Source organism: Cebus imitator, unplaced genomic scaffold, assembly GCF_001604975.1.
Source record: "Cebus imitator isolate Cc_AM_T3 unplaced genomic scaffold, Cebus_imitator-1.0 Scaffold123, whole genome shotgun sequence".
NCBI classification, from domain to species: domain Eukaryota; kingdom Metazoa; phylum Chordata; class Mammalia; order Primates; family Cebidae; genus Cebus; species Cebus imitator.
In genome coordinates this window covers 2,459,735-2,472,895 of record NW_016107438.1, presented here as the reverse complement: position 1 = coordinate 2,472,895, position 13,161 = coordinate 2,459,735, and positions in this window count along the sequence as shown.

Here is a 13,161-nt window from a genome sequence, read left to right as displayed (position 1 = left end):
TGACCTCAGGTGATCCACCCGCCTTGCTTCCCAAAGTGCTGGGATTACAGATGTTAGCCACCACCCCCCGCCAATTCGGTGACTTCTAACAAATACAATATGGCAGAAATGATGTGATGTCACTTCCAAGATTAAATTACTATACAAAGAGACTTGGTGTGGTCTCTCGCTCTCCATTCACCGGCTGCCATATCACGTGGATACTTAGGCAGCCTACAGAAGTCGTGCCCTGGAACGAAAGCCTGCCAGCACCCAGTGAGTGAGCTTGCAGTGGGTCTTCCGAGGCCTGCCGACAGTGAGTGAGCTTGGAAGTGGTTCCCTCCGGCCACAGCAGGCTTGAGGTGCTTCTAAGCCAGTAGCTTGATCCCTGTCTCATGAGAGCCCCTGAGCCAGACACCCAGCCTCGGATTCATGACCAGTGGAAACTACAAAGTTATAAATATTTGTTTTAAGCCACTAAATTCAGGGGGTAATTTGCTATGCAGCAATAGACAATTAATACAAAGTACAAATATTAACTATTGAGAGATGCAGGAAAGCATCATGGCAGTGGATGCTGGGGTGCCACCCAGGTCCCCTCCCTTCAGGGACTGAGGCACTCATCCTCCCACTGTTTGTACCAATAGCTCTCAGCTGTGTCCCTCTCCTGAAATTGCTCTCAGCTGAGGAGAGCCACCTTCCTGTTCCGGGGCAGTTCACATACAATGGCTGGTTGATAAAGAAGCAAAAATACTGGTATCTAGGCCGGGTGCTCACGCCTGTAATCCCAGCACTTTGGGAGGCCTCGGTGGACGGATCATGAGGTCAGGAGATGGAGACCATCCTGGCTAACACGGTAAAACCCCGTCTTTACTAAAAATACAAAAAATTAGCCGGGTGTGGCGGCAAGTGCCTGTAATACCAGCTGCTTGGGAGGCTGAGGCAGGAGAATCGCTTGAACCGAGGGGGCAGGGGTTGCAGTGAGCCGAGATCACGCCGCTGTACTCCAGTCTGAGTGACAGAGCGAGACTCCATCTCAAACAAAAAGAAAAAGACCCTTATCTGTGCCTCGGGTGGGACAATTTCAAAGAGCCAACCTCTCCCAAACTCCCATGACATCACATGAGGCCCTTGTGACTGCATGACAGTTCACCTCTGCACCTCACATGACCTCTATGCAATCCTGCTTCTTTCAGTTTTCAGGTTTTGGTTCTCAGTCATTGTGTCAGCTTCTGGGGAACCTGATCTAATACGGTTGGCCCCAGGAGTGGTTTGGGGACGCTAACTCTAAAAAGAGGCTTGGAGGCTGGGTGTGGTGGCTCCCACCTGTAATCCCAGCACTTTGGGAGGCTGAGGGGGGTGGATCACCTGAGATCAGGAGTTCAAGACTAGCCTGAGCAACATGGTGAAACACTGTCTCTACTAAAAATACAAAAATTAGCCAAGTGTGGTGGCAGGTGCCTGTAATCCCAGCTACTTGGGAGGCTGAGGCAAGAGAATCACTTGAACCAGGAGGCGGAGGTTGCAGTGAGCCGAGATCACGCCATTGCACTCCAGCCTGGGCAACAAGAGTGAAACTCCACCTCAAAAAAAAATTAGCTAGATGTGGTGGTGGATGCCTATAATCCCAGCTACTTAGGAGGCTGAGGCATGAGAATCAATTGAATCCAGGAGGCAGATGTAGTGAGCTGAGATTGTGCCACTGCACTCCAGCCTGGGTGACAGAATAAGACTCTGTCTCAAAAAAAAAAAAGTACTGTATCACAGTTCTAGAGGCTACAAATACAGGATCAAGGTGTCTACAGGGTTGGTTCTTGTTGGAGTCGGAGAATCTGTTCCATGCCTCTTCCCTAGCTTCTGGTGGTTTGGTTTGCTGGTGATCTTTGGTGATCATAGGCTTGTAGAAGCATCACCCTTGGCCAAGCACAGTGGCTCATGCCTGTAATCCCAGCACTTTGGGAGGCCAAGGCAGGTGAATCATGAGGTCAGGAGTTCAAGACCACCCTGACCAACATGGTGAAACTCCATCTCTACTAAAAATAATAAAAAAATAAAGAAGCATCACCCTTGATCTTCACTTTCATGTGGCATTCTCCCTGTGTGCATGTCTGTGTCCAAATTTCTCCTTTTTATAAGGACGCCAGTCACATTGCATTAGGGGTCCACCTGACTCCAGGTTGACCCCATCTTAAATAATTACCTCTGCAACTACCCCATTTCCAAATAAGGTTACATTCCAAGGTGGGAGTTGGGTGGAGTTAGGACTTTGACCAATCTGAATTGGAGGAGGGGGTGGCCAGGACACAATTCAACCTGTACTAAGGCTATCTTCATAGATCTCACTTACACAAGGGTGTCTCTAGAAAGCTTACGAGGTATTATCCCTTAGCCTTCTCAGCAGAAGCCAAATATCAGGAAGGGACTTTTTTAGAAAGATCTGTGAGGAGCATTTGTCTAATGGAGCAAATCCCTATAAAATCTATGCAAAGACCATAAGGTTCTAGAGAAATTTATCAGCAGAAACCCTGTGAGCTTGGACTGGAAGGGACAGAGTACAAAATAAAAGAAAGTTGGGCTGGGCATGGTGGCTCACGCCTGTAATCCTAGCACTTTGGGAGGCCGAGGTGGGCAGATCATGAGGTCAAGAGATTGAGACCATCCTGGCCAACATGGTGAAACCCTGTCTCTACTAAAAATACAAAAATTAGCTGGGCATGTTGGCATGAGCCTGTAATCCCAGCTACTCGGGAGGCTGAGGCAGGAGAATCACCTGAACCTGGGAGATGGAGGTTGCAGTGAGCCGAGATCGCGCCACTGAACTCCAGCCTGGATGACAGAGCAAGACACCGTCTCAAAAAATAAAGTAAAATCTTTGAGTCCCCCAAATTTTACTGGCAGAAAGCAGGTTGAAAAAACTTGGCTGCAAACCTGTGCTATGTTTCATGAAAAAGTAGAGATGACTCAGGAGTTGGACCCGAGAGCACAGAGGATGGAGCCAAGAGACATGAAGGATGATTTCCAGACCTTGAAACCTAATGGAGTTTGCTCAACTGGATTTGAAAATTACTTTGGACAGGGGACATTTCCCCCTTGTTGGACCAGAATACAACTATTATCCTTTGTGTGTTCCACTATTGTATGTTGGGAGTGTCGGGGACATACAGCTCGGGTGGGTTGTTTGTTTTTGAGACAGTGTCTCTGTCACCGAAGCTGGAGTGCTGTGACATGATCACAACTCACTGCAGCCTCGACCTCCTGGGCTCAAATGATTCTCCCTTCTCATTTTCTGATTTTCTGTAAAGAGATGAGGTCTCACTATGTTTCCCAGGCTGGTCTCGAACTCCTGGCCTCAAGTGATCTTCCCACCTTGGCCTCCCAAAGTGCTGGCATTACAGACGTGAGCCACTGCACCTGGCCCTAAGACTCATTTTATCTTTTTTCTTTTCTTTTCGTTTTTTAACAACGGGATTTCACCATGTTGGCCAGGCTGGCCTTAGACTCCCGACCTCAGGTGATCCGCCTGCCTTGAGCTCCAAAGTGCTTGGATTACAGGCATGAGCCACCACGCCCAGCCTAAGACTCATTTTAATACTGCCAACCAACCTGCTGGTAACAGACCAATGCCACGCCACATATGGCACCATTGTTCCTCAGAGATCAACTAGCCATATAATGACAAGTTGATTACATTGGATCCCTTCCGTTCTGGATGAGGCAACAATCCATCTCGACTGGAATTGACATTAATTCTGGGTATGGGTTTGTCTTTCCAGCCACAGGACCTGTGATGGTTAGCTTTTTATTTCAGCTTGCCTAGGTTATGTAGCATCCTCATTCAGTCAGATGCTAACCTAGGAGGCACTGCAATAGTATTTTTTTTTCTTTCCCCCTTTGTTATTTGGAACTGCAATAGTATTTTGTAGATGTCAGTTGACTTTAAGTAAAAGAGATTATCTTTGATAATTTATGTGGGCCTTATCCATTCAGTTGAAAGGCCGTAAGATAACTCCCATACGGGCACAGTGGCTCATTCCTGTAATTCTAGCACTTTGGGAGGCCGAGGAGGGTGAATCACCTGAAGTCTGGAGTTTGAGACCAGCCTGGCCAACATGGTGAAACCCTGTTTCTATTAAAAATACAAAAAATTAGCTGGGCATTGTGGTGCATGCCAATAGTTCCTACTACTTGAGAGGCTGAGACAGGAGGACTGCTCGAACCACGGAGGCAGAGGTTGCAGTGAGCCAAGATCGCACCACTACACTCCAGCCCTGTCTCAAAAAAAAAAAAAAAAAAAATCAACTCTCAACTCCCAAGTTTCCCTTGAGGAAGAAGAAATTCCCCTTGGGCACTGTAGCATCTGCTCCTGCCTGAAAGTTCCAGCCTGCTGGCTTGCCTTAGGGATCTTGAATTTGCCTATCCAGCCCCTACAACTGTGTAAATCAGTTCCTTGTGGTAAATCTCTCCCTCTTTACACACACACACGCACCCCTCCTACTGGTTCTGTTTCTCTGGGAGAGCCCTGACTGACACAGGGCCTGTGCCTGGGTTGCTATGGTTTGAATGTATGTGTCCCTCCAAAATTTATGTTGGAACTTAAACCCCAAGGTGATAGTGTTAAGAGATGGGGTCTTTTGGGAAGCGATTAAGTCAATCCACTCACAAATGGATTAGTGCTCTTTATTTATTTTGAGACCGAGCCTCGCTCTGTCACCCAGTCTGGAGTCCAGTGGTGCAATCTCAGTTCACTGCAACTTCTGCCTACCAGATTTGAGTGATTCTCCTGCCTCAGCCTCCCAAGTAGCTGGGATTACAGGCGCCCGCCACCACGCTGGGCTAATTTTTGTATTTTTAGTAGAGACAGGGTTTCGCCATGTTGGCCAAGCTGTTCTCAAACTCCTGACCTGAGATGATCTGCCCACCTCAGACTCCTAACATGCTGGGATTAAAGGTGTGAATCACCACACCCAAACAGGATTAGTGCTCTTTTAAAAGAGGCTGAAGGAAGCTCCCTCATGCCTCTTGCCCTTCCAAGCCTTTCCCCCTATGAGGACCCAGCACATTCATCCACTCGAAAGGACACGGCAACATGAGCAATTTTAGAAGCAGAGACAGACCTTACCAGCCACCAAATCTACTGGCACCTTGATCTGGGACTTCCCAGCCTCCAGAACTGTGAGAAATAAATTTCTATTCTTTCTTTCTTTCTTTTGTTTTTTTTTTTGAGATGGAGTCTCATTCTTGTTGCCCAGGCTGGAGTGCAGTGGCTCAGTCTTGGCTCACTGCAACCTCCATCTCCCAAGTTCCAGCGATTCTCCTGCTTCAGCCTCCCAAGTAGCTGGGACTACAGGCGCCCGCTGACACTCCTGGCTAATTTTTGTATTTTTAGTAGAGATGGGGTTTCACTATGTTGGCCAGGGTAGTCTCGAACTCCTGATCTCAGGTGATCCGCCCACCTCAGCCTCCCAAAGTGCTAGGATTACAGGCGAGAGCCACCACACTCTGCCATCTCTGTTCTTTGTTAATTACCCATTCTAAGGCATTTTGTTATAACATCTTTAAAGGCGGAACGTTTATAGAACAGACTGAGACACCATCTGAGGGCTACGAAAAGGACGGGCCATGGGCAGTGAACCTCCCATGCTCCAATCACCTGTTTTCAGGAACTGACCTCAGCACTGAGTGCCTATTTGTTAATCTAGACTTGACTGGAGAAGAAGAAAACTGTATTTGGGGTCAGAACTCCCTGGGCTGGTAATCCGTTCTGCCCACTGACACCCAGTAAGCGTTAACAAGCACAAATGGTGGTAAATCACATTTTGTAATGCTGTTCATTGCCTGGGTGGGTGGGCACAGATTAATCCAAAGAAGACTTTTGCTGAAAAGTGATTTCTTGAGTAAGTGGACAGATGTTGATGTTTGGGGTGGGGGAGAGGGGGTCCCTGTAAGATGAGTACAGATGCCCAGCCTCCCACATGTGTGAAGTGATCAGATCAAGCCCTAAAAGGGGTCAGAAGCTGAGGAATGATAGACGGACCAGCGTAATGAGGTGCTCCCCTGAAGTCAGGAATATGGAACTGAAAAATGAGGACAGTTAGTATTCAGCATGTGGAAATTACTTTTCGTGCTTTCTGGTTGTGACTTTGTGGAAATCGATTTAGGAAGCCACTGAGTTGCTTTGACTGATGTGCTGATTTCACAGCTGGGGTTTGTCTTTGCCTCGTGCTGGGCCCAGGTGACAGGATATTCATCAGCGTAGGCCAGCACGGTGGTGGATTCGAGTCCTTGGGAGGATGCCAGCCCAATGCAGACCTGGGCAGGCGGAACGTTTACAGAACAGGAATGTCGGCAGGTCGGGGTTAGCGCTGGTGGCTTGGGTTAGCAAATAACGTCCCAGGCAATCCTAGACCACAAAACAGTGCTCACCCTGGAAAGCTACAAAATTAGAGCTTCCAACCTCAGCTAGTGACAAATTAAGACTCCCTTATTTACCTTCCTCACCCTCCAGAGCCACATCTTTCTTCCCAGGTGGCTCCCACAAGGAGAATAAATAGAATTACATATTGGGAGATGATGTGACATGTTTGGGTTGGGTCTGTTAAGACCCACGCCCAGTGTCTTGAGTGAAAGAACAAGGACCTTTTCAAAGGAATCGGATTTTTGCCACCTTTTTGTGATCCAAGTTTCCAGACCCTAGGGAAGGGTGAAGGGGAGAACTGGGGACTTCAGCCCAGGAGACCATTGCAGAGCGTCTGAAAGCTCCACAGACTCAGGTACGCACTCCAGTGAAGGCAGCTACACCTCCAGCTGAACCACTGGTGTTGGGATGGCAGGAGGCAGGCTTCCTCAAGTCCAGGACCTACAGAGCTGTCTGCGGAGACTTCTGCCTTCTCCGCAGTCCTCAGACCACCCTCTCACCACCCGATGGTCCCTCTGCCTGTCCCGAGCCCATGGCTCCCTGGCCTCTCTCTCCATGTGCTCAGCCGGCCCTGGGCCTTTGGTGCAGCTTCTCCTCCCTGTCCTGGCCTTGCTTCTCACTTCTGTGCTCTAGGCTGACGTGTAGGACAATTACATGGGGACACCATTTCCCATTGTTTTTAAAATTAGGCAGCAGGCTTTAGGAAAGAACCCTGGCTCAAAACTTTGTGTTACACATACCTTGGAGTCTTCCCCCTCCTCATTATAGATGAAGAAACCGACTCCTTGAGAGCAATGGCCGCCCAAGGCCACACGGCAAATTCTTGGTAGAGCGGAGGCGACATCCCTGAGGAAGTCAGCCCAGGCCCTCCCCAGAGCACCCCTTCTGCATCCTTCTTCTTGCACATTGGTCTTTCTCTTACTCCACTATTTGAAAAGAATACAGAAAAAACATTTTTTTGTTTGAGATGGAGTTTCGCTCTTGTTGCCCAGGCTAGAATATAAAGGCGCAATATCGGCTCATGGCAACATCTGCCTCCCAGGTTCAAGCGATTCTCCTGCCTCAGCCTCCCGAGTAGCTGGGACTACAGGCATGCGCCACCACGCCCAGCTAATTTTGAATTTGTAGTAGAGATGGGTTTTCTCCATGTTGGTTGGGCTGGTCTCGAACTCCCGACCTCAGGTGATCTGTCTGCCTCGGCCTCCCAAAGTGCTGGGATTACAGGCGTGAGCCACCGCACCTGGCCCAGAAATTCTTCTTTGTTCATATGTTAAAGGAGAGATGCCATCAATATAGAGACTAATTCAGAAGACAGCAATAGATTCCAAATTCTGTTTTTTTTTTTTTCGAGATGAAGTCTTCCTCTGTTGGCCAGACTAGAGTACAGTGGCACAATCTCAGCTCACTGCAACCCTCTGCCTCCTGGGTTCAAGTGATTCTCCTGTCTCAGCCTCCCAAGTAGCTGGGATTACAGGCACATGCCACCACACCTGGCTAATTTTTGTATTTTTTTTTTCTTTTAGTAGAGACGGGGTTTTGCAATGTTGACCAGGCTGCTTTCCAACTCCTGACCTCAGGTGATCTGCCCGCCTCAGTCTCCCAAAGTGCTGAGATTACAGGCCTGAGCCACTGCACTCAGCCCCAAATTCATTTTTATGGGATATTTGTTCTTTAATTGCATGTTGAATGCAGCAAGCTTCCATCCTAAGTTGGGTTTGTCTCGCACTGAGCACCCGGTGCCAGATGGCAGGGACCACGAATTCTGGAAAGCAGTTTCTTCACTAGCGGAGAGGCCACACACAGGTCATCAAGAAGCAAATGTTCAGATTCATCAGGCTATACTTCTGGTGCCTACAAATAGAGTGAGAAATGGAAAGTACCTCTCTTCTCCTTGCCCAGGATAAATGGAACAGCTAGACCAGCTAGACCCTGGTTTCCCTCCAGGCTATGCCAAGATTATAAAGATTCCCATCTTCACTGCTGCTGTCTAGCACAGTGTATCTGCCTGAGAGGTTGTCTCTCATTTCTTCCCTCTACCTCCAGGCAGGTCTGGTCCTGCTGATGGATGCCCGGTCAAGTCCGAACATTATTAATAATGGCCTTTCCTAGGCTGCTGTGCAGGGACCTAACTGCCAGCCCATTACCTTTAGGCAGCTGGGAAATCAGGTCTGTGGCTTCCCCAACAAGTCATCTCAAGGTGATAGAAATAGGGGCCATGTATTGGCTGGGCATGGTGGCTCACACCTGTAATCCCAGCACTTTGGGAGGCTGAGGTGTGTGGATCACCTGAGGTCAGAAATTTGAGACCAGCCTGGCCAACATAGTGAAACCCATCTCTACTAAAAATATAAAAATTAGGCCGGGCATGGTGGCTCATGCCTGTAATCCCAGCACTTTGGAGGCCAAGGCGGGCAGATCACCTGAGGTCAGGAGTTCAAGACCAGCCTGACCAACATGGTGAAACCCTGTCTTATTTTTAAAAATAAATAAATAAATAAATAAATAAAAATTAGCCAGGCATGGTGGCACATACCTATAGTCCCAGCTACTTGGGAGGCTGAGGCAGAAGGATCGCTTGAACCTGGGAGGTGGAGGTTGCAGTGAGCCGAGATCACACCACTGCACTCCAGCCTGGGCAACAGAGTGAGACTACATCTCCAAAAACAAAAAAGAAATAGGAGGCGAAAGAAAGGGGGGCCACATATGGAGAGAGCACTGCCTAGAAAACGGGGTTCTTGTCCTAACTCAGCCTTTATCCCAACCCACCTTTCCAGGCCAGCCATGCAGCATCCCTTCAAAAGGCAGCTCAAGGGTCCCCTCCTCTGTGTATTCACTTCTTCCCCAGACAGAGATGGGCCCTCCTCCTCTGACTGTCACTCCTGCACACTGCACATAACTGTCATCACAGTGCCTATCCCATTGCTTATAATTAGTGGCAGACTTGTTTGTCTCCTAGTCCTGTGAGCTCCTCAAGGGAAGAAAATTGTCTTGATCTTCTCATTTTTCTATTTATAGCACATGGCAGGAATTCAATATATAAACAAATAATTATGGACTCTCTCCAAAACAAGAGGGTGGGGCTGGGTAATTGTTGTTTTTGTTGTTGTTTGTTTGAGACGGAGTTTTGCTCTTGTTGCCCAGGCTGGAGTGTAATGGCACAGTTTCGGCTCACCGCAACCTCCAAATCCCAGGTCCACGCAATTCTCCTGCCTCAGCCTCCTGAGTAGCTTGGGATTACAGGTGAGGGCCACCACACCTGTCTAATTTTTTTTTGTATTTTTAGTAGGGATTTTTAGTATTTTAGTAGTATTTTTTTGTATTTTTCGCCATGTTGGCCAGGCCGGTCTTGAACTCCTGACCTTGTGATCCACCTGCCTTGGCCTCCCAAAGTGCTGGGATTACAGTTGTGAGCCACCACGCCCGGCTAAAAGCTGGTGTTTCTCTAGTAGGTAAGATGGTGGAGGGATTCTCTAAGGGAATAGGGATGGAGGTGAAGCATATGCAGAGGGGGTGAGTGATTTGCTCAACCACACACATGTTGAGGAGTGATTGAGATTCTCAGCTGGTATTCTTAATTCCTCCCCTTAGTCATTCTGACCCAAGAAAGTCTTGTCTAGGCTAAGGTTTACAGTGCCACAATGGGGGCAACTGGTCATTTCCTCTCTCTTTTGTTTGAGGGCAGAGCAGGAATCTAGGAAGAGCCAGTTTTGATGTGGGATTTCCAAGCAGAGGATCCTCCTTGATGTGGTTTGAAACATTGCCACTGTGTGTTTGGATAATGGCTAAATTAGCCCGCCATAGAGACTGGGAATGAAGAGATGTCTAAATATGCCTTGTGGGGCACGGACTAAGAACTGCTTGTGGGTAGAGTGGGGGAACCCAGCCCCAGGCATAAGACAACAGCAAAATCAGCTCCAACTCCCTTCAACACTTTCCAGCTCGGAGTATTTTTTTTCTGAGACAGAGTCTTGCTCTGTCACCCAAGCTGGAGTGGACTGCAATGGTGCGACCTCAGCTCACTCCAACCTAAGCTGCCAGCGTTCAAGCAATTATCCTGCCTCAACCTCCTGAGTAGCTGAGATTACAAGTACCTACCATCACACCCAGCTGATTTTTGTATTTTTAGCAGAGATGGGGTTTCACTACGTTGGCCAGGCTGGTCTTGAATTCCTGACCTCGAGGGATCCACCTGCCTCGGCCTCCCAAAGTGCTGGGATTACAGGTGTGAGCCACTGCGCCCAGCCCCAGCTTGGGGTATTTTTTAAAGATAGGGGGAAAATGCAGCAGTAGGTTGAGGGGTATTATTCTCATTGGCTGCGGTAGATGAGGTATTTTTAGGCCTCACCTAACTCATCTGTAAAACATATGTTAATGTGTTTTGAATGTCTGCTGCTGGGGCTGAGGGTTAGACATAGCTCATCTCAGTGTCCGCTATCACCCTACCAGGAGAGAATACCATTTACAGTTGGGGGCCTAAAGAGGTCACTGTGTGCCCAGAGTCACACAGCTGATAAGTGGCAGGGCAGAGGCCTCACTCTGCCTCCCAGTACAAAGATAACAGTCCCTTCCTGCATTACAGAATTGTGAGACTGAGAAGCTAATGAACCGGAAAGCACATCTTAAGACACAAAGTGCTCCATGAGTGTAAAAAACAACCCCGTCTATTGTGAGACAGTCCCACTGGCAGCTATGAAAGCAGGTGTGGTTTCGTCAGAGGCATTGGAACCAGAGCAACTCTGTCTTGAATAGGGGCTGAGTCAAATGAGGCCGAGACCTACTGGGCTGCATTCCCAGATAGCTAAGGCATTGTAAGATTCTAAGTCACAGGATGAGATAGGATCGCCTGAGGTCAGGAGTTTGAAACCAGCCTGGCCAACTTGGCAAAATCCCGTCTGTACTGAAAATACAAAAATTAGCGTGGTGTGATGGCAGACACCTGTAATCCCAGCTACTCAGGAGCCTGAAGCAGGAGAATCGCTTAAACTCAGTAGGCAGAGGTTGCAGTGAGCCGAGATTGTGCCACTGCACTCCAGCCTGGGCAACAGAGCAGGACTCCGTCTCAAAAAGACCTTGCTAATAAAACAGGTTGCAGTAAAGAAGCCAGCCAAAATCCACCAAAACCAAGATGGCCACAAGAGTGACCTCTGGTCATCTTCACTACTGTACTCCCACCAGTGCCATGATAGTTTACAAATGCCATGGCAATGTCAGGAAGTTACCCTATATGGTCTAAAAAGGGGAGGCATGAATAATCCACCCCTTGTTTAGCATATCATCAAGAAATAACCATAAAAATGGACAGCCGGCCACCCTCGGGGCTGCTCTGTCTATTGAGTAGCCATTCTTTATTCCTTTATTTTCCTAGTAAACTGGCTTTCACTTTCTATGGACTCGCCCTTAATCCCTGAATTCCTTCTTGCAGGAGATACAAGGATACTCTCTTGCAGGTCCGGATGGAGACCCCTTTCTGGTAACGATTTGACCCAGGAGCATGGAGCCACCTGAAGGGCCCTAGGGAATGTAGCACTGATGGGGTGACCCACAGGACTGAGTCTCACTGGAGAAACCAAATCTGTGAAGAGACCACAAGAGCCACCCAAGCGCCTGCAGGGAAGCAATTTTAGAAACAGAGGTAGAGAAGGGCCCAAGAGAAGTGTGTTCAAATCAGGTCTCTGGGCATTTCTGCCCCTTCCAGATGCCATAGAAGAAAATGCCATTGTGTGTATGTGTGTGGGGAGTGTGGGTGGAGTGAAGCCTGGAGCTGCCAGGCGGCCAATGTCTGGCAAGGTTGTACAGGTGATTTGTGGAGCCAGTGGGTGGGAACTCCACACTCTGGGCCTGTGGAGAGCAGCTTTTATTAGAAACCTTCCACTTTTGTGGCATTTACCTAATGGAGCCAAACCACTCTTGGTGCGAGAGGGCGCGCGCGCGCGCGCACACACACACACACACACACACACACACACGCAAGTCTAGATGTCCTTAGCTCCAGGGTGGATTTGATTTAATTTGAGACAGGGTAGTGGAGTGCTGGAGAAAGGGCACAGGGCTGGGAGGCACAAACATGGGCTCGAATAACTCCGTCCCCGCCTCTAGACCTCGATTTCCCCATCAGCAAAGCGCAGAGGGTGCATCCATGAGCTCTTACACCCTGCTGAGCCGCAGGATGTCAGATCCTGAGATTCTCCGACTGGCTCTTAAGGGGCAGGGAAACTGTTAGCCCAGGACGGAGGCGTCGCTCTCAGACCCCAGCCGAGGCACCGGAGGGGAAGCCTAGCTGAAGTTGTCGGAGCCCCATCCCCTGCTGGGGCCCCCAAGAGGCCTGCGCTCAAGTGCCCGCGCTCTCAATTGAGTCCAGAGCCGACGCAGAAGGCGCCCTCCTGCGGCGAGCGGCGGGCAGGGGACGGCGCAGCACTGTGCTCCGGGCGCCCGGGGACGGGACGTGGCGCCTGCCGAGGCGTGGCCGGGGCTGGGCGGGGGCTGAGGCCGGGCGCCGGGTCCCCGCCGCGGGCGGCTCGTCCTTCCTGAACGTGCCACGCTCCGCGCTCGCTTCGCCACAAACAAGGAAGTTCGGGGGACGCCCGGCGGGCGCCGAGGCCCGTGCGAGGCCGGGGCTCCGCGGGGAGGGCGGCCGGGGCAGCCACGTGGGTCCAGGGAGGGGACCCTCAGCGGGTCCCCGCCCCCACCGTCTGAATAGCTACTGTTCTCGGCGGATCCGATTGTTTCACTCCGAGACTGGCTGGCTCTGTGGAATTTCCAGACGTCCC